Source organism: Oreochromis aureus, linkage group 3, assembly GCF_013358895.1.
Source record: "Oreochromis aureus strain Israel breed Guangdong linkage group 3, ZZ_aureus, whole genome shotgun sequence".
Classification (NCBI taxonomy): domain Eukaryota; kingdom Metazoa; phylum Chordata; class Actinopteri; order Cichliformes; family Cichlidae; genus Oreochromis; species Oreochromis aureus.
The window spans coordinates 115,649,395-115,674,134 of NC_052944.1; the positions used below are offsets into that span (position 1 = coordinate 115,649,395).

At 40.4% G+C, this 24,740-nt stretch overlaps 1 pseudogene; it reads left to right on the forward strand.

The window, feature by feature from the left end:
• Positions 1 to 24,740, forward strand: part of LOC120437909 — a 187,714-nt pseudogene that overhangs the window by 121,693 nt on the left and 41,281 nt on the right.

The window sequence follows — 24,740 nt, forward strand, 5'->3', positions numbered from 1 at the left end:
TTAACACAGAAATACAGCCTGGACTGGGCTGAAGACAAAGCCAACCAGGACATCCAGTTCATATTTCCATTCACTTTCAGAGAGCTGAATGTGCTGAAAGAGGAAAAGTTCAGCTTGGTGGGACTTGTTCATCACTTCTTTACTGAAACCAAAGAAGCAGGAATCTGCAGCTTTGAAGACTTCCAGGTTGTGTTCATCTTCGATGGTCTGGATGAGTGTCGACTTCCTCTGGACTTCCACAAAACTAGAACCCTATCTGACGCTAGAAAGTCCACCTCAGTGGATGTGCTGCTGATAAACCTCATCAGGGGGAAACTGCTTCCCTCTGCTCGCCTCTGGATAACCACACGACCTGCAGCAGCCAATCAGATCCCTCCTGACTGTGTTGGCATGGTGACAGAGGTCAGAGGGTTCACTGACCCACAGAAGGAGGAGTACTTCAGGAAGAGATTCAGAGATGAGGAGCAGGCCAGCAGGATCATCTCCCACATCAAGACATCACGAAGCCTCCACATCATGTGCCACATCCCAGTCTTCTGCTGGATCACTGCTACAGTTCTGGAGGATGTGCTGGAAACCAGAGAGGGAGGACAGCTGCCCAAGACCCTGACTGAGATGTACATCCACTTCCTGGTGGTTCAGGCCAAAGTGAAGAAGGTCAAGTATGATGGAGGAGCTGAGACAGATCCACACTGGAGTCCAGAGAGCAGCAAGATGATGGAGTCTCTGGGAAAACTGGCTTTTGATCAGCTGCAGAAAGGAAACCTGATCTTCTATGAATCAGACCTGAGAGAGTGTGGCATCGATATCAGAGCAGCCTCAGTGTACTCAGGAGTGTTCACACAGATCTTTAAAGAGGAGAGAGGACTGTACCAGGACAAGATGTTCTGCTTCATCCATCTGAGTGTTCAGGAGTTTCTGGCTGCTCTTCATGTCCATCTGACCTTCATCAACTCTGGACTCAATCTGCTGGAAGAACAACAAACACCCTCCACGTGGTCTAAGTTATTTAGCAAACCAAACATACAATCTCTTCACCAGAGTGGTGTGGAAAAGGTCTTACAGAGTCCAAGTGAACACCTGGACTTGTTCCTCCGCTTCCTCCTGGGTCTTTCACTGCAGACCAATCAGACTCTCCTACGAGGTCTGCTGACAAAGACAGGAAGTAGCTCACAGACCAATCAGAAAACAGTCCAGTACATCAAGAGGAAGCTCAGTGAGAATCCGTCTGCAGAGAAAAGCATCAATCTGTTCCACTGTCTGAATGAACTGAATGATCGTTCTCTAGTGGAGGAGATCCAACAGTCCCTGAGATCAGGAAGTCTCTCCACAGATAAACTGTCTCCTGCTCAGTGGTCAGCTCTGGTCTTCATCTTACTGTCATCAGAAAAAGATCTGGATGTGTTTGACCTGAAGAAATACTCTGCTTCAGAGGAGGCTCTTCTGAGGCTGCTGCCAGTGGTCAAAGCCTCCAACAAAGCTCTGTAAGTAAATATGTGATTAGTCTTTTATTTATAACATAAACAGTGTAATGTGTGATGGCCGCTTAAACATATTTAATTATAGCACTATAAAAAAGTACATTTTATTTAATTTTTGATAGCAGCAGTAAATGTCAGAGTGTCTTAAACATTTCTGGGTGTCAGCTTTTATCAAAGTCATATCCAGAATCATCCTGTAAGTAAACTTTATTTATACAGCAGCTTTCACAGGTCAAAAACCACAAAGTGCTTTACAACAGACACAGGCAATAAAAAACAGAGAAGATAAAAACTTTAAACAGCAAACACTGAACATCATACAGCCTAAAACTAGTTAAATGCCACTCTGAATACGAAAGTCTGAATAAATGAGTTAGTGGGACCAGTAACAGCCTTTGACTGGAAGATCTCAGACTGTGAGAAGAGCTGTAGGATTGTAGAAGGTCAGAAATATAGGCTGGGACTTGACCACACAGTCTTCACACAGTCTGTAAACCATGACAGTTTGTGACAGAATCCAATGATCGGTGAGGACCCAGAGGACACTGACATTTACACTGTGCAGAATGAGACTTGAGACTTTATCTCATGCTTTGTGGACAACTCTGATAGAAGGACTAATCACTATATCTGCTTTAGTAGAAATCATTTCCATTAAACTTCACTGGTTCAGTCTCCCAGAATCTCTCGATCATATCTTGACCTTATCCTGGAGTGACTAACCCTCACTCACCCGGATCTGAGCCAGCCTTCCCTCTCATTGCTGAGTACTTACAGACTTGCTTATCACCTGTTCACAGAATGAGGAGTCATCTTCCCCTAACCTTCCACTACCCACGTTTAAAACAAAGTATATCTGTTATTGTGCTTCACCTCAGCAGTGCAGTCAGTCAGCTCCCTCACTCATCACTGCAGCTCAGCTCACAGCTGATGATAATGATAGTGATGCACTTCTTTGCTTCTGGCACTGCTCAGACCCACTGGGGGTAATGGAGTTCAGGGTTGGGCAGTTATTTGAAAATGAGTCAAAACCAACATTCAGAACCTCTAATTTAATTCTAAGGTGCAGGCTGTTTGAAGATACTCCTGTTTGATGAATCCAGCACATTACAACAGGGTGGTAGATGCTAGCAGGCAGCTAGCAAAGGAACAGTTCTGTAAAATGCTATAAAAAATATGAACAAACGCTAATAAAAACTTTACATTGTTAAGGACAACAAGTGACAATTTCTGAATGGCATAATCCCAGTTCAGGGTTGTGAGGGGGGTGGAACCTATCCCAGTTGGCTAACACAGAGAGTCAGAGAATCATTCACACTCACACCTATAGACAGTTTAGGTTCACTAATTAACCAAACCTCACCTGTACTATTTTTACTCATTATCGTGCTGCAGTAACACAAACATTTCCCTTGTGGGACGAATAAAGTATCTAACCCCATTAACTGCATGTCTTTGGAGGAAGCAGGCCAGGTCGTGGATTTGAACCCAGAAACCTTTTTGCTGTGAGGCAATGGTGCTAAACACTGTTCCACCGTATAATTACAATAATGCAAAATAAAACATGTAGATGACCACAAAAAGAAAAATACCAGTAGATGGTCCTATCTGAATAGATGAAAAACGTTGTTTTCAGGTGGTATTCTTATGACAGAGAAAAATGTTGTTCAATATATGCTTTTATCTTTAAATTTATTTAAAGAAGAAAAAAACAAAAAAAAATCCTGATTGAGGTTGTCATAATTCATGCACAACAGGGTTGCATAACAGTAATTACAATGAAACACGTCATACATCTATAGTAACATTAAACAACCAGGGTAACAAGCAGGGTATGAAGTGACACATCAGTGTCCAATGTAGTGGTTTCTGTGCAAGTATATCAACACTGACAAATACAAGAAAACAGCCTTTGAATAGCTGTCCACTGTAGTTACCACTATGTGTGAAAGGGTTTAAAAAAATTATCGTCAAATATGATCAAAAGTGTGAGCAAACATGCTGGAAGTAGCTTGATAGGCTATTTTCACAAAAAAATCAATATATCTTGAAAATTATTTGAAATATGAGGGAGGGTTATTACCCCTTATGTCAAACAAGTGATTTATGACCCCAATAAAATGATTTATGACCTAGGAAGTAATAAAGGAAGTAATAAAACATATGGTAGCCATAAGAATATGATAACCACTCTTAATCACAATACCATACCTTGTTAGGGACTCCCCTCTATCCCCAAAACCAGCACACAGCCTAAATTGTCCGTCTTACTTGCCCCATCTCAGCTCCCGAATGATTCTTACCTCTTTTCGAAACTTTGCGCCCAAGACCAACTCCGCCTCCGAGGCTACATGTCCGATTTACCTTCTCTACAATAGGTTCACTGGCTGGCACAGACTCAGGATAAATAATCTAACATTTAGGCTTACATTTAACTGATAAATTAATTAACAACCCTAGCTCTTTTTTTCTCAAAAAGAAAAAAAGACTTTCTATCTTTTCTCTAACAACATGGATCCCAGACCTGCCAACCTGACCCTGCTCGCCCAGACCCCTGTAACCAGCCACAGGGCTTCCGCGACTCCAGCGCAAGTCACACGACTGCATCTTTGCAGGGTTCAGCCAGCACCGGTTAACCCCTTGAAAGAGAGATTCCGTCTCAGCTCCGGCGGATTTTGGGGCTACGCCTTCAACCTCAGAGAGAGCGAGCTCTATTTTTACCAGCTGAAAGCCGGTGAAAGTTTTGGCCCTCTAACCCCCACGATTGCCTTAACATCGTCTGACTGGGATGTTTTGAGCCTCATTGCAACACCCGAAATGCAGAAGAGCCTGCGGGAGACGAGCTTGCAACAATCGCGAACCAGGGATCAACACACCCATATCAACACACCCGTGTTTGATGGACGGATACGTCCATCAAACACGCAGCAGCGTCCTTTAAACTTGATGAAAAAAAATCTTCACATACAGCCAGTGGGAGACACGGAGCACGCCATTCTGTCGCTGGTACTGTAGAGTGAGCTGTCAGATAACCCAAGACGCTCTTACAGATGAATTTGTTTTGGACTTTTCAAACAGCCAGTCTGGTGTTTTCAACACCATGCTGCGAATTCCCAAGCAGGACTGGTTGAAAATGGTGGGCAAAAGGGGTGGAAAATTCTTAGAACTTTTTAAGTTGAGCCAGAGTTCGGTGGAGCTGGTTCTCGTGGGATAAACGCCCACACGCTCTAGTTAGCACCGCCTCATCCGCCCATTACCCCGCCGCCTCCTCCGCCAGTCCTTTTAAAACCGCAACGCTCAGTTTTCTCCACACCACCCGACAATGCTCACACAGGACAGCTTCGGAGCCCCTGCCGCTGCGGCTCATTCATGGTTCGAACCTTCCGCTGACACTACGCCGCCAACGCCAAGCCCTCCGGCACATCTGGCCACAACGCCTCCGGCCACACCGCCTCCAGATCTGGCTGCTTTGCCTGCAGAGACTCCGCCGCCGTTATCCCCTCGAGGCTGGAACTCACCCAGCCACCCGCACCTCGCAACTCTCGGTTGGCAAATCCCAGACCAGACTAGAGATGGCACGATACCACTTTTTAATGTCCGATACCGATTCCGATATCATAAATTTGGATATCTGCCGACACCGATATGAATCCGATATAGCATATTTTGTCATCAATAAAACTGTTTTTTATAAATATCTTGCTGCATTTTGTATAAGTTCATACTCAAGTTTTAAAAAACAAGAGACTGAAGCTATTCTGTTATACCTGTATGCAAAAAAAAACACTCAACCCAAAACATTTTATAGTTCAGCAACACTGATCAATCTAATAAATTTAAACCTACACCATCCTCCCTATTCTGGTATTTTAAAGAGTACTTAGCTACCTAACTAATAGGGTTGCCAACTCCCAGCAAAAATATTAGGGAACCACCCCCTGCCCTTAATCGATGTAATCAACTTTAATTTAATGCAAGTGTAAAACAAATGCACAGAAATAAATTATTTTTCTACAATAATTAAATAGATTCACATCTTTCTTCAACAGAATTGCAGACTGCACAGATGGTACCTTCCCAAAGGAAAAAGTACTATAGCTTACTAGGGTGTATATTAGACTTATTAGTTACTATATACAATAATGGATTTCTATACATTTAATCAGATGACCACTTTTGTTGTAAGATTCAGATAATTCAAAGTTTTTAAATGAAATAACAAAGAAAAGTATTTCTTTGTGCTCCCCTCTTCCTGTTAATACCCTACCTGGCCCCCGACAAAACTTTGCTAGACCCGCCCCTGCACAGTTACCAGCTGTCAGCTACTTAGAAAAGGATCGTGTTGTTATTTGTCTCTCAGAAACAGTTCAAAACTTCCCTTCAACTCATTCATGTCACCTAAAAGGTAAACCTGTTTCTCCATCACCTGCTCAGCTCTGATGATTCAGTAAGGACATCTCCTGGTTTCATCTTCATGTTTCCCTCTCACCACATATCCAAACGGATATCATGACCAGCAGCTTTTACAGCCGTGGCTCCAGCAAACCTCAGCTGATACTAGAAAGTAATATTAAATACATTCTAACAACAGCTTATCACGCTTAAACGTGCTGCTGTTGTTTATCTGCTGATCTCCTCTTTCTAGCACAAAGTGGGCGATAAACAAACAAGAAAGACGGGACTTGCGGCAGAAAAGCCAATCAGCTGATCATTGATCAGTTTCATGTTTGAAGTAATAGCAGGAGAGGAAGGGGAGTGAATGAGAGAAGTAGATGCAACTGCGCAGCTAAGACAGAATAACTCGGTTCCTTTTCGCCTCAATGTGGAATTCCGATGGCCAGTCCAGCTGTGGCTCAATATATCAGTTGTTAAGCTTAACGTGGAAATACTATGCAAACATTCAGGGATGAACTTACACACTTGCTTTACTTCTCTGGGATAATTTTCGCCGAGATGAAATGCTGTGGTTAGGAAGCATGTAGCGAGGCTCCAAATGCTCCAACAGACCACCGACAGGTCTCTATCACGTGACCCATACTGCTCCTATGCGCTGAGCTGGGTTACGCCAAGTAGCGCGTTTTGTGGGGTGAATTTGTGATACTTCGGATCGGATTACATTTTTATTATTTCTCTCCGATATCCGATCCAGTAATATGGGTCAGTATCGGACTGATACGATACATAATATCGGGTCGGTCCATCTTTAGACCAGACCCCCGGTGAGTCTTCAGGGTCTGATGCCTCGCTTAAGCCCAAGGAGCTCTGGACTTTGGGGGATCCTGTCTTCTGAGCTGTTTTCCGAGAGCCCGAAGACAACGCTCCCCAGCCCGGAGAGAGCCATGGATAGCCTTCGGCCGTGGACGACGACGAGGCTGCAAGTCTGCTCCCCACTGCTGTGTTGGAACTCACTAAACTAACGGTAAAATACATAATTAATTCACTAATCCAGAAACACCAACAAGATGTCTGTCAAAGATGTGAGATCTCCCACCCCTCGCAGAGACGACATTCTTGTATTTTCCCGTTAGAAAAATATTACTCTTTCTGGTACTATGATGTACTCTGTAAAAAATTCTGGAATGGACATTTCACCAGCACCTTATTACAAATTCTGCACCTTGAAGGCTTCGCACCACCTCCGGCTCAAGTCAGAGGCGTTGCTCAGGCCTATCTCTTTGAGCTCAGAGTAATAAATAATTACCTGAATCCTACAACCAAATTTTCATCTGATATAAAATGTATAGAAATCCATCACTGTATATAGTAACATCAATAAAGCATTATGAGGCGGAGGGCATGGGGTGGTTCCCTTTTTTTTTTTTTGCTCGGAGTTGGCAACCCTATTAGTTAGATTGCTTGATATTTCCGCTAAGTACTCCTTAGAATACCAGAATAGGGAGGATGGTGTAGGTTTAAGTTTATTAGATTGATCAGTATTGCTGATCTATGACATATTTTGGGTACAGTGTATTTTTTGCACACAGGTATAACAGAATAGCTTTAGTTATGTTTTGTTTTTTAAACTTGAGTATGAACTTATACAAAATGCAGCGAGATATTTAAAAAAAACATTTTATTGATTATAAAATACGCTATATCGGATTTATATCGGCAGATATCCAAATTTATGATATTGGTATCGATATCGGACATAAAAAAGTGGTAGACCACAAATACATGTAGATATGTCGATGTGTTACAAGATTTATTACACAGCTATAACACTAGTTATCATGGTTCCATAAAAATGGCACCGAATGAAGTAAATTCAGAACACACAACGTTAGTATTTCAAAACCTATATGGTACTTCTCCTATTCCTTGCAGAAAAATCCCCCCATGGAATTTAAAAAGGGAGATCACGTGAGGCTGTCTAATGTTAGAGGTGTGTTTGATAAGCGGTACAAGCAAATCTTCACGGATGAGATATTTGCTATAGACCAGTTCATACCTAGAGATCCTCCTGTTTATAAAATCAAAGATTACGACGGGGAACCAATTATCACTAGTTTTTAGGACCATGAGCTGCAGAAAATCAATCTGGCTCAGGGTAAGCTGTATCATATAGAGAAAATTTTGTCAAAACATAAACAGAGGGGACAGATATATTTCCTTGTGAAGTGGTGGAACTGGCCTGAAAAGTTTAATAGCTGGATTAAAGCCAGTGAGCTTATAAACCTGACATAAAAAACCCCGGACCTCATTTTCACGTTGGTATGGCATGAGTGTCAGGTCACAGGGCTTTTACGTAACGCTACCCTCAAATGCAAGCTTGAATGTATTTAAAAATAACACCAGTAGCAGTTTCCGTGTGGATCTTGCCCACCATCTCAATCTCGATGGGGCCTGGGAGGTGGCTCTCACTGAAATTTCATCTCTATACATGGCTTAATCTCCCAAATGATAAGGCTTATTTTGAATGGAGGAAAAAGAGTGATGCAGAGCAGAAGCCCAATGACGCGGTTAAGACAAAAATATGCGTTGGTTTTTATGAGGATGCTAGCACGTTGAGATCAGAGGTTGAGGCCTGCCTTAGGCCTATCGAGTCAGATATTTATCTAAAATATAACCCAATTGTTAAAAAGTTTGAATTCACATCTGGAGGGCTATATCATCTCAGGTTTTTCCCACCACTTACATATATGCTTGGTGTCACGCCAGAGGTCTGGCAGCGATTCGAGCGCAAATTTGCACCATATCCAGCAGATATAAAGGAAGGGTGTTAGGATCCCTGGGTCATCGACCCAGTGGTTTGTGTTTTGGTTCTTTGAGTTTGTTATTTCATTATATTCTAGTTTTGCTTTTTGGGTTTTTGGATTATTCTTAGTTTAGGTTCTCTGGGTGGGTTCTGTTAGTTTTAGTGTTCTGGTTTTCTGTCTGTGATTCTGAGTTGCTGTATCCCCACGTCCAGTCAGTGTCTGTGTCTGTAAATTCAGTCTGTGTTGTGTTTCCTGTTTTACTTTGAAGGTCTCTGTCTTTTCTCAGTGTGTTCAGTTTATGCTTCTTTGTCTCGTTAGTCCTGATTTGCCCCAGCTGTGTTTCCCTCCTGTTGCCCATTCCCTGATTACTCCCTCTGCGTATTTAAGCCCCGTGTTTTCCTGTGCTCTCTGTCGCGTTCTACCGTTTACTTAGCTGTGTGTTCTGTTAGTCCTCTGGTTTAAGTTTATTTTGATTTTTTCCAGTCATGTTATGTTACCCCTTTTGAGTTCAGTATTAAAGCTGTTTTGAGTTCACCTTTGGTCTCCAGAGTCTGCACCTTGGGTCCTATTCCTGTCTGCACACAGCCTGCACCTAACAAAGGGTTGTTATCACCTGTTCTGTTATTCCGATATTGCAATGCTGCAGCTCGTGGGTGATAGCTACTCGCCCCTGCTGCCTACTGTCAAAATAGAGGATAATTACGGAGATATTATCACACAGAGCTTTAACAAACGAGACTACATACCCCTTGCTCGGAAGCATATCGAAAATATCCATATTGAAATCAAAACTGATCGGAACGAACCTGTAAACTTTACGTATGGTAAAACGATAGTGAAGCTACATTTCTGGTCAGTCAGGGATTTGTTATAACTCATAGCAACATGGATAATAATAGATTTATAAAGTATTACGAATCCCAAGCTGGTAATGGTCTCTCTGGATTTTCGGGCGCGCCCTTAATTAACAGACGCGGCATAGCATCTATTTTCTCAAAATTGTTCAGATTTGTCACTCCATTCATAAAGCGGGGTGTGAGCGTGGCAAAACCTCATTTGAAGACCGCTGTCAAGGACATAGCCTTGGACGTGCTGACTACAGCTGTCAGTAAGTTCAATCACTTGGACACAGCAGAACGTCAAGAGGGTTCTGGGCTAAGCATAATTTTGCGTAGGCCCTTAAAACGTCCTCCGGGTCAAAGACTGACAGAGTTTAAAAAGCCAAGAAAGGGTGTCAAAAAGAGACAAACAGGTAAAACCGCCAGACGTACAGGACGCAAGTCTAAACAAGATATTTTCTAAACTAAGAACAAGCAAGAATATCTATACTTCACGAACGATCAAGCGAGTGTACCTTAAGTGGATCTGTTTACAGCACCTCTGAATCAGTTTTCAATCGAAGACAAATGTTATTCAGAAATTTTTTCAGCCCTGACTGATAGGGGACCTCTGGAATTCTATGTGCCTGGAAACGGGTTGCAGTACCTGGATTTAAATGACACATTGCTGAAAATAACAAACGCCGATGGCAGTGATATTGCTGCAGACGCTAATGTTGCAATTATAAATTACCCTTTAAATACCATTTTCTCACAATGTGATGTGACTCTGGGTGACAGGTTGATTTCTCAAGCCACCTCAACTCACCCATATAGGGCCATAATTAAGAGATATTTAAATTACTCCGAAGAAAGTCTGAAAACTCAATTTAGTGCAGGTCTCTTTTTCAAAGATACTGCTGGCGCCCATGACTCTCATGTTGTTAATAACGGCCCTAACAGAGGATTAGTCAGGAGAGCTGTGTATAGTGAACATTCAAGAGAGTTTCATGTTTTGGGCCCCTTGCACTCTGACATTTTTTTCTGTGAAAGATTATTGCTCAATAATGTGGATTTAAGGGTTAAGCTCATGAGAGCCAGCGATGCGTTTAGCCTGATGCCGCGTCAAAATGCCAATTACAGTCTGAATATTCTAGGTGCCTCCATGTTCGTAAGAAAAGTGACGGTGTCTCCCGCTGTGCGTGTCGGTCATGCATCTGCTCTCATGCATGCCAATGCCTTATATCCGATCTCACGGATTAATGTAAAAATATTTTCAATACCCGAGAATTCCCGGATATCACATCATGAAAACCTGTTTCTGGGTTCACTGCCCAGATATCTTGTCATGGGCATGGTAAACCACGAAGCTTTTACAGGAGGATATGATTATGCCCTTTCAATTTCCAGCATAAAAATTTAGAGTTTTTGGCTTTGTGTCATGAGAGTAAACAGATACCAGCCAAAGCTTTTCAACCCAATTTTGCTGAGAATCAGTGCGTGAGGGAATTTTACAGCCTGTACACGGCTACTGGAAGAAACCTGAAAGATCTATCCTTGTGCATTGACAGACAGGAATTTCAAGAAGGATACTCTGTTCGTGTTCGTTATGAGCCTTTCAGATGACAGCCAAGCATTATCACCAATAATAAATGGCAACTTTAGACTTGAAATGCGCTTCAGAGTCCCGCTGCCTCACACAACACCACTCCCTTTATGCTTGTTATGATTTAATACTTCAGATCAATTCAAAAGGACAAGTTTTGGTTGATTATTACTGATAGGTTTCTGTTTTTTTCTTTAATCATGAACAGTCATGAATTGGAGAGTATCATGAGGCTGCTAGTCGGTGACAGATTCTGTGGGGTTTGGGCCTCAGACAAGTTTCTGCTGCTGCTGAAATGTTCGTTTAAATAGCTTGTATATCATATCATATCTGATCATAAATACAGATCCCAGGAATAAACCTGGAACTCATTGGCTGGCAATTTCATTAGATGAAGATGGGGGTGCAAGTTATTATGATTCGTTCAGATTCCCACCAGATTATCCATTTTACCCCAAAAGAATTCAATAGAATAGAATTCAACTTTATTGTCATTGCACATGTCACAGATACAGGGCAACAAAATGCTTTGTAATGTTTTTGAAGAAGCATGCTGACCGTGTATCTTTCCATCAAAGACAGCTGCAAGCCATGCTGTCTACAGTATACGGTCAGCACTGTATATTTTTTTTAGCCCAGAGATCCCGTGGAAAGACTTATGATAATGTACTTGCTTTATATGGCTCTAATCAAAAGAAAAATGATGCCACGGTCTCGTGCTTTGTAAAATGATTGATCAGATGTGTATTAACATGTTGTCACGGTCTGTGTCGGCAGACCGTGGGGAGGTGGGGAAACAGGACCCAAATACCGGACTCTTCAGTGCAACAGTGTTTATTTACAAAGTGGTGAAGTAAGCAACAATAAATCCCCTAGTGTCCCAGACTCCGTGTCGTGTCTTCTTCCCAAAAAGTCCCAGTGAAGTGCTCTCTGCTCCTGTGTCTCTGCACTCCCCGTGCTCACTACTCTCTCTCGTCCCACATTCCTCCTGAAGGAAAACAATAGAGGCAGTCGTAAACACACTATATCCCAGCCGGCATACCCTCACACTTTCCGACTATGCTAGAAGACTGACGTGAAGTCAAACGCAGTAATCCAGCGTCGGTGGAAGCTCCATCGCGCTTCTAAATAGCTCCCCCTGACGAGCCCAGATGAGGAGCAGGTGTGTGGCAAGGACTTCAGGTGTGGCCAGTCCTCAAGCCAGGCTACGCCCCCAGGACTGAAGGTGCCTGTAACTTGGCCACAGAAAAAAGGCAACACACACACATACCTGCCAACATACAGATGCGAACAGAGGCAGTGCAGACAACACACAAAATGATGATAATGATGATAATAATAATAATAATAACAACAACAACATTGCTGTACTGCTCACGGACCCCGAGTCCCCAGAGCTTGGTCCGTGACACATGTAAAGCTAGAAATTTTAACCAAACTTCATGCTCTGAAAACTTTTAATGATTGTCACTTGTGTTAAAAATTATTTTTAATAAAGAGTAAAAAAGTATTGGGGGAAAAAAGTAGCGTAATGTTTTTTTTTTTGTTGTTGTTGTTCAATAAAAACATGAGAGATAATTAACTTTAAAAATAACAAAAACCATGTTTTATTTGGTTTTGATTACATTGATTACATCAGAAATTTAACAAAGTGGGTGATAAGGCAATTGTCTTGCTTTTCTTCTTTTTTTTTCTTTTCAATAACATCTTCCTCTGATGATGCCTGGTATTCTCGTGTTTCTTGTGAATGTTTAAGCTCTGCTGTTTCCCTTCGAGCCGATATGTTACCAATTGTGGAATGGGGAACTTTTAGGTCCGCCAAGGTTTGTGCAAGCAAAGTCCAGCCTGTTGGTTTGATGCTTGTCCGAGGGCTCGCTAAAAACCTCATCAAGTCGAGCATATGACTCCCTGGTATAGGCTTCTCTGTATGCATCAATTCATCTGGGTTTAAACCCTCAGCCTCTAATATCTCTCTCATATCATTATCCAAATCAGCCTCAGCCTTGTCTCTGATGCTTGTCCGAGACGCATTTCCATGCGTTTCATGTAAGCGTTTGATCTGCTCAGGTGAGATCAAATACATTTTCTGCATTTTTATTCGCGAATGGCGCCTATAGCTAGATCCGCGACAATGGGTAGCATGGTTGTGAGAAAACACAAAGCTGTTGTCCAGGTAGTATTCCTGATCTCAGCCTGAGCTGCTCTGGACAGGTCGGGGTTAGATCTATCAATAAATATCTGTGTGGCTCTTTCGTGGCTTCTTCAAAACTCTCCAAGAAGAACTGCAGACGTCCTGGACAAATTTGTCTAGCTAATGTATTAACTTGTAATTTATCACGAGGGTTTTTAAATAACACCATATAAGTACTGTTCAGACTGATCGTTCTGCTGTGTTTACCTTGTAGAAACACATTCTGAGTCAACATCACGACACTCATATTTTTATGGTGTCTGTACTGTGTGAAAATCCAGACCACTTCTGGATAATAAACCCACACAACATTTTGAACAAGCTTATTCAAAACATGTACACAGTTTTCAAATACAGATTTGACAAAAAGTTTTTCCTGAGCCACTAGGGCCGACAACCATGCAGGAATATGGGACTTGAAATCTCGGATCAAACTCGATTAAAGCAGGCTGAAACATTTAAAAAAAATTAAAAAAAATAATAATAAAGTGAGACCTCCTGGTAGCATTCTACGCTTGTCATAAACAACCCAGATTTTTGGGAGGAATGATGAATTTTGCAGTGAGAAACCTGCTTTATTGTGGATAATACCATGCTGAGGGGCCTCAAGTGTAGACCCTGCTTGACAGTTATCGATGTAATTGTCAACAAGGTTCTTTACAGATTCAAAGTTGACCTTCTCGCAGACATCATGTGTTTGTGTGATCCCTTTTGCTTTCAAAACAACTTTACCTTTTTTGGTCATATAACCATAACTTTTAGGTCCAGCTGCAACAAACTCTGTGATGAAATCATCATGATCTAACTCATTTGTGAGATCGCCTAAATATCTACCTAATTCTAGTTCAGATTCATTTTGTATAGTGAGATAAACAACGCTATCAGTAACATAGTAATTAGCTCTTTCCTGTAACTCATCCAAGTAGCTGTACAGTTTCATACGCCCATATGAAGCATTAAGATGTTATCTGTGGAGTTTGGGAGTGGAGTACAGAGGTCACCATAACACCATTGAATAAGAGCCACATCATCACTGACAAAAGAGAAATAGCTCACTTTGTATTTTGGAGAAAACATAAGGTTAAAGAATTCCTCTGGGTCACTCACGAGTTTGCTCTCTGTGAGATTATTTCTCTGCCCAAATTTACCCTTTCTCTCAAGTGCCATACTGCCATGATTTTAGCTATTTTATAACCTTTTTCAAAGGCCAGGTTAAATTCAGGAGTCGTCCACACGCCTCTGAGAGGTCTTTCCTCGTTGCTATGGTTACATGCCCCCTCCTGGTTGTTCATTTGTGTGGCAGAGAGTAAAGACAAGCTTACCTGACTGGGTTTTATAAGGTAAAACAGGAAAATAAAGGGCCTTGGGTGGGTATACAACCGCTTTGATAAACCCAAAGTAGTTTTTTGTGTCCTGAAGATTTCGAAAAATTATTTGAGTATGACCTAAGGGGTACCGACATGTGCTATTTACAAACGGATACAAGGAGGTAACATCCATGTAACTAATTTTTTTCACCACGCCCAACGCTGCAGCACAGCCGCGCTGGGCTTGTGTTACCACCGAAGAGAGCGTGGCGAGGATTTAAGGGCTCTGGTGGATCATAACGTTTGAGAAAGCTGATTACACCCTCATCAGTACGTTTTAACTCGATCGATTCATGCTCCTAAAATATCACAAGCTGCACATTATGCTCGGATCTCAATCTAGCGAGCCTGTCTTGAGTGGCCATGTTAATGTATGAAAAAGAAACACCTAACAGGGGATTGAGATCTGCCTGATTTGAAAAACAAGTAACACAGCCGTGGAAGTAGCAGCCTAAAAATTCCCAGACTTATTTTTTACCGCTAATCTCGGCATAGCCATCTACATAATAACTACCAAGCTGTTTTTCCCCTTGATAGAGTGCATGTCTAATAAAAACCCCTTGTGTGTAAGAGACATATTCGAGCCATTGAATTGAGGATGAGGAAAATAATTTGACCTGATTATGGTAATTTGCAGGACACTTTATTGCTAAAGAATTCGCTGGCATAAAGTTTGTTAAATAAGTTTTTAGGCACGCGCTGGCTAGGCTATTACAGCGAAAAGGATTGACTCCTGTCTCTTCAATAAAACCGTTTCTGAACAATGTGCAACCCCCAAGCTTTTATATTGTGAAAACATCGTTTTCACAATATAAAAGGGCCTCTTTCATAAAATCAAAGGTGTCGGAACTGACCGAATCATACCATTTGTAGAATTCTTTCCTAGACTGTGTTGTCATGCACTCGAGACTATAGGCGGAGGGGGGAGGATAAGAGCCCACATAACTCGTGTTTTGTTTCGAGCTGAAAGAATGAGGGAAAAAGCCCTTAACACTGTCTGAAAAACCCATGGCTTTCGGGATTGACGAGAGAGGCATTGGAAGAAAACAGCATGAATCCATATAACGTTGATTAAAGTCAGGGTCTGTAAAGCTGATCACTTTCGATCCTTGCATGCTCAAGTATGGTTTTAAACCTTGCTTTACCATAACCCTGACAATAATGTAAGCATCAACACCCTTGGCATTATGAGCGATAAAGATAGAACCCTTCAAGAGAGGTCATGTGATGTTTTAGTACACAAGAGATAAGGAGTGTGTTCACCATGATTGCAAATGTTTCAAAATCATAGAAAATCAACTTGTTATGTTTTGTCTTGCGTTCTAAAACCTGCATGTAGCACTTATGTGTTTCATGATCACTAGAGTTCTCCTGGCGACAGATTCGACATTTGCTCTTTTCACACTTGTGTGTTTTGCCATTTGCTGCTAGACAATAAAGTAGCGAACACTTAACACATTTTTATAGAGCTGACAGTTGCTGGCGAGTCTTCACGCCTCTGAACGACCTTTTTATAGTTCTGGAAACAAAGCGGAGACCTACAGGTGCGATTGCAGTCTGGACAGACAATAGGAGACAGGATGTCGCGACTACACGTGGGTTACATACAGACCGAGCAACGAGCAGGGCAGAAACGGGTTAAGATATGGTTATATTCTGTGTAACAATAATCGCATACATACTTTGTGCCCATAAAACCTTTTAAATTCTTAATAGCATAGTAATGGTTTTCGAATAAAAATGAACAGAGAGTTTTTTTGCTAGGTTGTGAAGTAGTTTGAAATTTACAGAGATTGCGATTATGCTCATTACGGTAAAATACAATAATTTCACACTGTGGAATGTTTTCAAAAATATTTATGTCGTTAAAGCTGACTGGTATCATTATTTAGACCTGCCTTTCGCTGAATTTCTCATTAAAATCTGGCTGCAGAAGGTGGGCCAGACTTATGGCAAAACATAAATTATTTGTAGGGTTATGGACCACGTACAAAAAATGATTTTTCTTTTTAACAATTCAAGTACCTGTCTAAGCATTCACTTTCCACTACCGGACGGGGGTCTAACAATCTGAGCTGTGAGTTCAAGTGATCCATCACACATTATCGACCCGTTTGACTGTACGGTTCTCAAGAATAAATTTTCAAATTCAGACAAATTGTGATTATCGCGTAAAATGACTGAAACATTATTTTGTAACTGCTGCCCTCTGAGCTCTAACTGTACAACATCGCCTAGTCGTGCATGTGCGAAAACCCTGTTTGTTATTTCACAGGCACTACCCATTATACCTTGATAATATTGAGCATAATTGGGTATATCGTCTGGAGGTGGGAAATTCAAAATTTCTCTAATTTCAAGGTTATTAAATCTTTTTCTGACAACTATAGAGGGCTGTGTTGAATTGCTGACGCAACTCTGTTCTGGATTACTGGCTTGTTGAAAGGAATGATCGCTATGATGGTCTACAGGGCTGTCTTGGAGTGGTTCATTTGCGGGTAATTGCACATTGTTTTGGGAAAAGTCGGACGATTGTTGTTGGTTATGAGAATGATTGAAATGGTTTTCATTTAACCTATTTATCTGGCTTAACAGCTCTAGGGGTATTTGAACCTTGTCCTGTCTTTCTGCCAAGGCAGCTAAAGTCTGGTTAAGAGCAAAGAACAGTTCAGAATAAATGGTTTGTGATAGGCAGATTTGAGAATGAGCAATGTTTGACTGTTTGGATCTCACCGGACTCCACACCCGAACTTTGAAAGCTATTTTGCGAAAGAGTTTCACTAGGTGCTAATCGGGCGAGAGCTAAATTGAGCAATTCTAAAGGATCATTATCATTGATCGGAGCAGTGTGCTCACTGCTTTGTGAAAATGTATTTTGAGATTGATTGATATTTCGGTTTAACATAGCTAGAGCTAGGTTTATGGCTAAAAATGGGTCACTAATATCCTGTTCCTGGTTATCCATTATTCACGCAGAAGAATGTAAAAGGAGAATGTTTAAAAACCAAACAGCTTATTTATTTCTTATTTGATCAAGGACATTAATTCAACAACGAAACATACTGCTCAAAGAGCCAGAGAAACAAGCTGCTGTCGGCTATGCCTTGTCCTTGTCCTCTTCTTGGTCCTTGCGCTCACAGTATTGAACGCGCTGAGGCGTTTAATGCCTACACCTAAGAATTAGATTAATCATGAGAGTTTCTGACTCAGACTTTGATTCTGAATTACCTAGTTTGGATTAAACAAATGCAAATAAATTGAAATAAAGTTTTCCACCGGGGCATGCAACCTGTATCTCTCGCCATACTGAACGTTACAAAAGCACAAGTTTAACTAAGCACTTCACTATGGTTTAACACATTTTCAGACACACACACAGGTGCGTGCAGGGCCGCGCACACACACACAGGCGCGCACATGAGGACACATGCCCTGGACCACAGCAGATGGCATTTTTGGCGATAAAATAGTAAAAACTTTTTTGGGGCTTAAAAATGAGAAAAATGCTATTGATGATAAAAATTGTATATATATAATAATCAGATATTTTTTTTAATTAAAGAGTTATGAAATATCATAATTTTATTAATATCATATTGTTTATTAATATCATATTTTTATGACTGTCATATGTTTTATTACCCCCTTTATTACTTCCTACGTCATAAATCATTTTGGGGGGGTCATAAATCACTCGTTTGACATAAGGGGGGTAATATCCCTCCATATGAAGCCAAAATCACACACCGGCATGCAATTCAAATTGGAGATGATTGAGTAGAAAGCCAATGATAATTTGAGATGCAGACACCCGAACAGCTGTGTGTGGATGTGCCAGCAGGTACTAAACCAGTGTCAGTAAATCTACCAGCTCTTCATTGTTTCTGTTTACCAGTATGTTTTCAAATTTCAGGTTAGTTAGTCAACCTTAAACAGTAATGCTGACCGCAAATCGTTTTTTTTTCCTTTTGCCTTAGGCTGAGTGTGCCTCATCTCTCCGAGAGAGGCTGTGAAGCTCTGTCCTCAGTTCTCAGCTCCCAGTCTTCTAGACTGAGAGAGTTGGACCTGAGTGTCAACAACCTGCAGGATTCAGGAGTGAATCTTCTTTCTGCCGGACTGACAATTCCACACTGTAAACTGAATACGCTGAGGTGAGATTGAGTGATGTTGTGTTTTTCATCAAATTAGTAGATTTAACTAATAAAAATGTTCTACTCAATTAAATAAAGGAAGATAATGAATACATTTTAATCAAAGTATAACATCAAGTCAGTTTAATATTTACTTTTAATTAATTAATTACTTTTTGATCAATGTGAGCTGCTTTGGTGTTAATGCCCTGCCCTCACTGCCCGGCACATGGAGCCCAGTTGGCATTTGCCCTAGGATACCAGAATTGATCGTTCACTCTACTGATTACCATTTTTGTTAGTGTATTTTTGTTAACGGTTTATTTAAGCTATTAAAGGTAACTTGTTGTTGTAAGAAATTAAGAATTCCTGAAAAAAATTAGTACCATTTTGATATTTTCTTCTTCTTTTGATCAGTGTATTTTAACCAGTGTCTGTCAGTATCATTTGTTTGTTGTATCTTAGTAAGGAATGTAGGATTCCTGTAGAAACAGGATTACATATTGCTAAATCTAACAACACTTCAGTGCACCCTCACTATATTTTAACAACAGTATTTGTTTAATGTTTATCTTTCATTTTCAGACTGAGTCACTGTCAGTTCTCAGAGAGAGGCCATGAAGCTCTGTTCTCAGTCTTCAGTTCTCAGTCCTCTAGTCTGAGAGAGCTGGACCTAAGTAACTCTGACCTGCAGGATTCAGGAGTGAGGCTTCTATCTGCTGGGGTGAAGAGTCCACATTGTAAAATGGAAACTCTCAGGTCAGGATTTAAAATTCATTTCAAACCTGATTTATATTATTGCATAAACAGTAACTATATAAAAATGTCTGAATGTAAATCATTGATTAGTGATATTTGTTCACCTTATGTTTTCATTTGCATTGAAATGTTCAATCTGTATGGAATGCCGGGACTGACATAAGGAATTAATTAAATACACCATTAAATAATTAATAAAATGTGACAATAATTAATTAAAATTGGAAATAATTAATTTAATAAATATTTCTGACACATTTAATTAATTTTTTAATGGTGTATTTAATTTATTCATTTTGGCACTTTTGTCCCCTTCAGCCCCCCCCATGAAATAATTTTATCTGTCAACCTCACCCATCAAATTCAGGGGGCGGGATTAACGCTGATCGAGTCAAAACCATTGCCTTGGCCTAGTGGCCATTGTTTTTAGAAGGCGTGTCTGCACACCAACAACCGGCATGTGGAAACTAACAGAACTGTACTTTGAAAAACCCTGTTTATGTGTTACTTTTAATATTTTTAGCCGAGAATGTAGTGGCTTAACATTCAGATATCTGGTCGGTTTGTCAAGATAGAGCTTCTTTGCAAAAGTGCTTCGATGATTTCGGAGATGTCTGCCCAGTCTCACGGCAAAGCGTGGCATAGACCCGCTTCCCTCGCAAGCAATTGAGCTGTTATTACCGCCAACAAAGCGCAGGTCCGGGTACACAGCTGTCATAACCCCCGACTTCACTGACTTCATTTACTGAGATTATATTTATCGTGTTTTTATTTCCTGATGTTCATGTGTGTCATACGTGTTTCAGTGGTCAATTCTGAATTATAACTAATATTAAAAACATGTTTAAGGAGGAGAGAGAGCAAATAAATCCGATTAACATCTCATCTTTGTGTTTTTTGTTCAATAATCAGTGTGACCTGTGTATATACACATAAACTTTATTAAAAGAGATAACGTTGGTTTTTCCATCATGTAGTAACTGCTAGGTTTAACTATACAAAGGTCATTAGACATATACAGACTTCATGATGTCTGGCTAATATTTTTATTGTGAATATCAATCATGAGGGTAAACGGCCCTGTACACCACGGAGCGAGGTCAGTATATCCACGATATCTTCAGCTCTGAGTTAACACAGAGTTTCCCAGCTGGATCACATGAAAGTGTCGGCAGCATCAAACTAATTTAATCGTCATCTACGAATAATTCACGGGTCATATCAATATTACTTCACAGAAAATCATCCTTATTACTGCCAGCTATTCCAGAGATGTGAAAATCTACAACATAAAGAATAGGGCTGAACGATTATGGAAAATAATCTAATTGCGATTTTTTGCCCCAATATTGCGATTGCGATGCGATATGCGATTATTTTTTAAGGTCTTTGTCTTCTGTATTATTAAACAAAGACAAGCAATACATCATATAGTATGGCCAATACTATATTACATTAATTTTAAACTGTTCTTTCCTGGAAGACAGACCTCTGTTATGATGACATGAGGTGAACAGCCTCTGTGGTGTGGTCGTGTCCAAATTCATGGGCTGCATCCTCCTGAGGACCCGGCCTTCGCGGTCTACGTGGGTCGGGTCCTAATCAGTTTTCTGTTTGACGTTTAGTCAGCTGTATAAAAACCAAGGAGGAACCCACTCGGGGGATTAATAAAGTTTTATTTTATCTAATCTAATCTAATAACTTTAATCTCAGCCAAACCGATTTACTCACGAACAAACAAAACACTGAAAAAGCCAAACAATAACATTTTTAGGTTGTCTCAGGTACTTATATACTACTTTTAACCTGAGTAGCGAAAGTCCGCGGTGATCTGAAAATGATGTGCCGGGAGTTGTGCCGTTCTCAGCGGCTTCAGTGACCCTCGAGCTCCCGGCTCGCTATCAAGCTGGTGGGTAGCAGGCGTCTCCGAAAACGTCGAAGCAGTTTTGCAAATATGCGATATCTTGATAAACCGAGCAGATATTTGAAGTTTACACACCCATATTCTCGCCTGAAAATATGTTAAAAGTTTATTTTGTGACCCAGAAAAATTAATATGAGTAATTTTAAAACGTAGTACCGGCCGCCATTACCAGAAACTAGAGTTTGGCTGGGCCGCGCTATGAATTCTGGGATATGGTGGGCAAAGAAGGATACATCAGACCCATCCTCAAATTCGGAGAAAATGAGGACCCATTTGTCGGCTGCATTCGGAGCAGCCTATGAATTTGGACAGCCTTCGGCGCGTCGCTGTGACGTAATCGGTCTACAAATGCGGCCTCAGGAGGATGCAGCCCATGAATTTGGACACGACGAGAGTATAATCGCAGCCTTTGCGGTTAGAAAATTGCACTTGATCATATCGCGATATTATCGCAAATGCAATATTTCGTTCAGCCCTAATAAAGAACACAAAAGTATAGCAATCTAATGCAACACTGTAACAGAGATAAACGCTTCAGTTTCTCACAGATCAAAGTGGAATGAAAGTGATTGGTTGAACAGTTGTTCGTGATCTGTGTTATCTGCATTTTCAATCAGCTTAAGAGACTCAGCAGCAAATTAGAATAACATTTATACATTTAATAAATCACCAAATTAATACACGCAAGAAACGATCAAACCTGTTCTGACAATTTGAGTTTGTATTCCGTCAGCTGCAGACGTGCTGCTGTTTAAATGTTTGAGCGCGAAGATTAGATAGAAAACAAACGTCAAATATAGACTCAGTCTACGTACACATTTGATATGAGGCCAGCATGTGTAGTGGCTGTGTCCTGTTTTAAGATCATATATGTAAAATTGTTGCCTGACCTGCGTCGATCCAGCCGCTCAGAGTCCGTGGTTACCATGGTTACTGCATAAGCAGCTGTAATTTAAACAGCTGGCACTGAGGAAACTTTCGTAAGCTCAGAGGGGATCAGGCGTTTGCTGTGGCAGCACCAAAATTGTGGAATGAGTTGCCTTTACATATTAGACAGGCACCTTCCTTATCTGTCGTTAAATCACGTCTTAAAAGATATTTATTTACCTTTGCTTTCAGCACAGCAGGACTTGTTGATGTCTCTTAATATGTTAAGACACAATATTCTTATTAATTATATTATTTTTAATTTTAAGATATTTTATTTGTAATTTAAACTGTTTTCTCTCTGTTTTATATTTGTAGCACTTTGGCCAACATTGTTGGATGTAAAGTCCGTTATAAATAAAGATGCAAAGCTATGCTACCATCTGAGCTCTCCATCACCCGAGAGAGATGACAAAACACAGGCAGAATTACAGCATGAAACCAGCTTTTCTCCTCCCAGACGTTCAATCACAGACCTGCAACAGAAACAAGAATCAAAGATTCAAATGAGAATGTAGAGCATTAACTTACTTATGTACACAAAAATGCAGGGGACGTGTCCAAAGGCAGACGTCTGGCAGCAGCCATCATATTTCTTGCACTATCTGTACTGAGTGTGCTGACTTTATTTCAAATGTCCCACTGCTGTGCAACATGAATCAAATGTTCTTCACGTTTCAGTCAAATTTTTCTGTTTTCATTACAGTCAGAGCATGTGAACGCAGCTCCCACTCTTCATTAATATCAGGTACTGTAACTCCCAGGTAACTATGGTTACCCAGCCACGTCCAGTACTAAACCAGTACAACAGCTGGTGCACGTTGTAACACCGTGGCTTTCGTAGTCTCTCCTTTTTCTTGGGGGAGGGGACTTGCCCGGTACTAATTACCTTGAAATCATCCAGCTGTCATCCCTACCAACCCTGATAAGAAGTAACCTTGAGTAGCCTTAAAGGACAAATCTGTGTCAGTTCCACCTGTTAAAGGTAGCTCCACTATTGATGGGGTCACTTGTTATTTCCGGGATAAGTTTAGTAGCATTATTATTATTATTATTGTTATTATTATTATTATCATTATTGTTATTATTGTTATTATTATTATTAAGGCCGGGGTAACCTGCAAGAGCTGTTTGCATAAAGAATAATACTCAGACTTTTAGGTTTTATCGTTTCACAAAAGGTTTAGAAGTGAATGTCCACAATTTAATTGTACTTTAACCTATTAAGCCCCAAAGAAGTTTTCTGAGCTTCCTGCTTGAAAATGAAATGCCCAAAATAAACACAGTATTTCTCTGCAATTACAAACTCTGTGTGAACGATCTTGGTATCAAAATTAAGCTAACACTTGTGAGATTTCATCAGAGGTGTAAATATTGCATTAGATATCACTGTTTCAAAGTTACTGAGACTATAACCCATTTAAAAATATACTTCAGTTCACATTTTATTTCGGAAATTCAGTAACCAGTACTGTTAATACATAAATATCTAGACGTTTTACAGGAAAGCCGATTTTGGCACACATTGCACAGATTGGACACCATATATCAGTCAAATTGTTTAGGTATTAAAGATCAGAAATTATTTTATTTCATTAACAGGCCTAAAAATGCTTGTTTTTTTATATATATTTTTGAAGAATTAACCACACTATCTGCAGAACTTTGTGCCATCGGAAACTGAATTTGAATAAGTTAAATTCAAATTTGAATTGCTCAGATTGAATAAAAGCTTCTAAAACTGAATTTGAATTGGCCTAATTTGAAATCCAATGTATTGGTTTGAAAATGATCGTCACTAAATTGAAAGTGAATTTTATATTTTGAAAATGAATTCATTTAATTTGAAATTGTGTTCCATCCTTTTTTAAATTTAGCTCTTGAATACTTTCTTCTTCCTTCTCTCACCCCAACCGGTAGCAGCAGATGGCCCCGCCCCTCCCTGAGCCTGGGTCTGCCGGAGGTTTCTTTATTATGTTTCTGTCTGTAACAATTACAACACTCTCACCACATTTGTTAACAGTTCTCTCAACAAATGTGTTTTCCCTCGTTCTTTTTTATCCAGCTGAGACTGTGGGTATAAATGTGTCATAAACAGGAGAAAGCAGTGCAGGTTCAGTGTAATCAAACCTCAGACTGAGTTCAAAATCATCATCATCACCTGTCCCAGATACCACATCAGAACCATGATGTGTTTACTCACATTTAAAAAGGTGGAGGTCAGTGTGAATGGACTGTTGTCATTGGTCTGAATGTGCCTCTATAAACATGTGCTCTTCAATATTATTTTTTTCCTAATGAACAGAAAATGAGACTTAATAAAATCCTTCTGACTGTG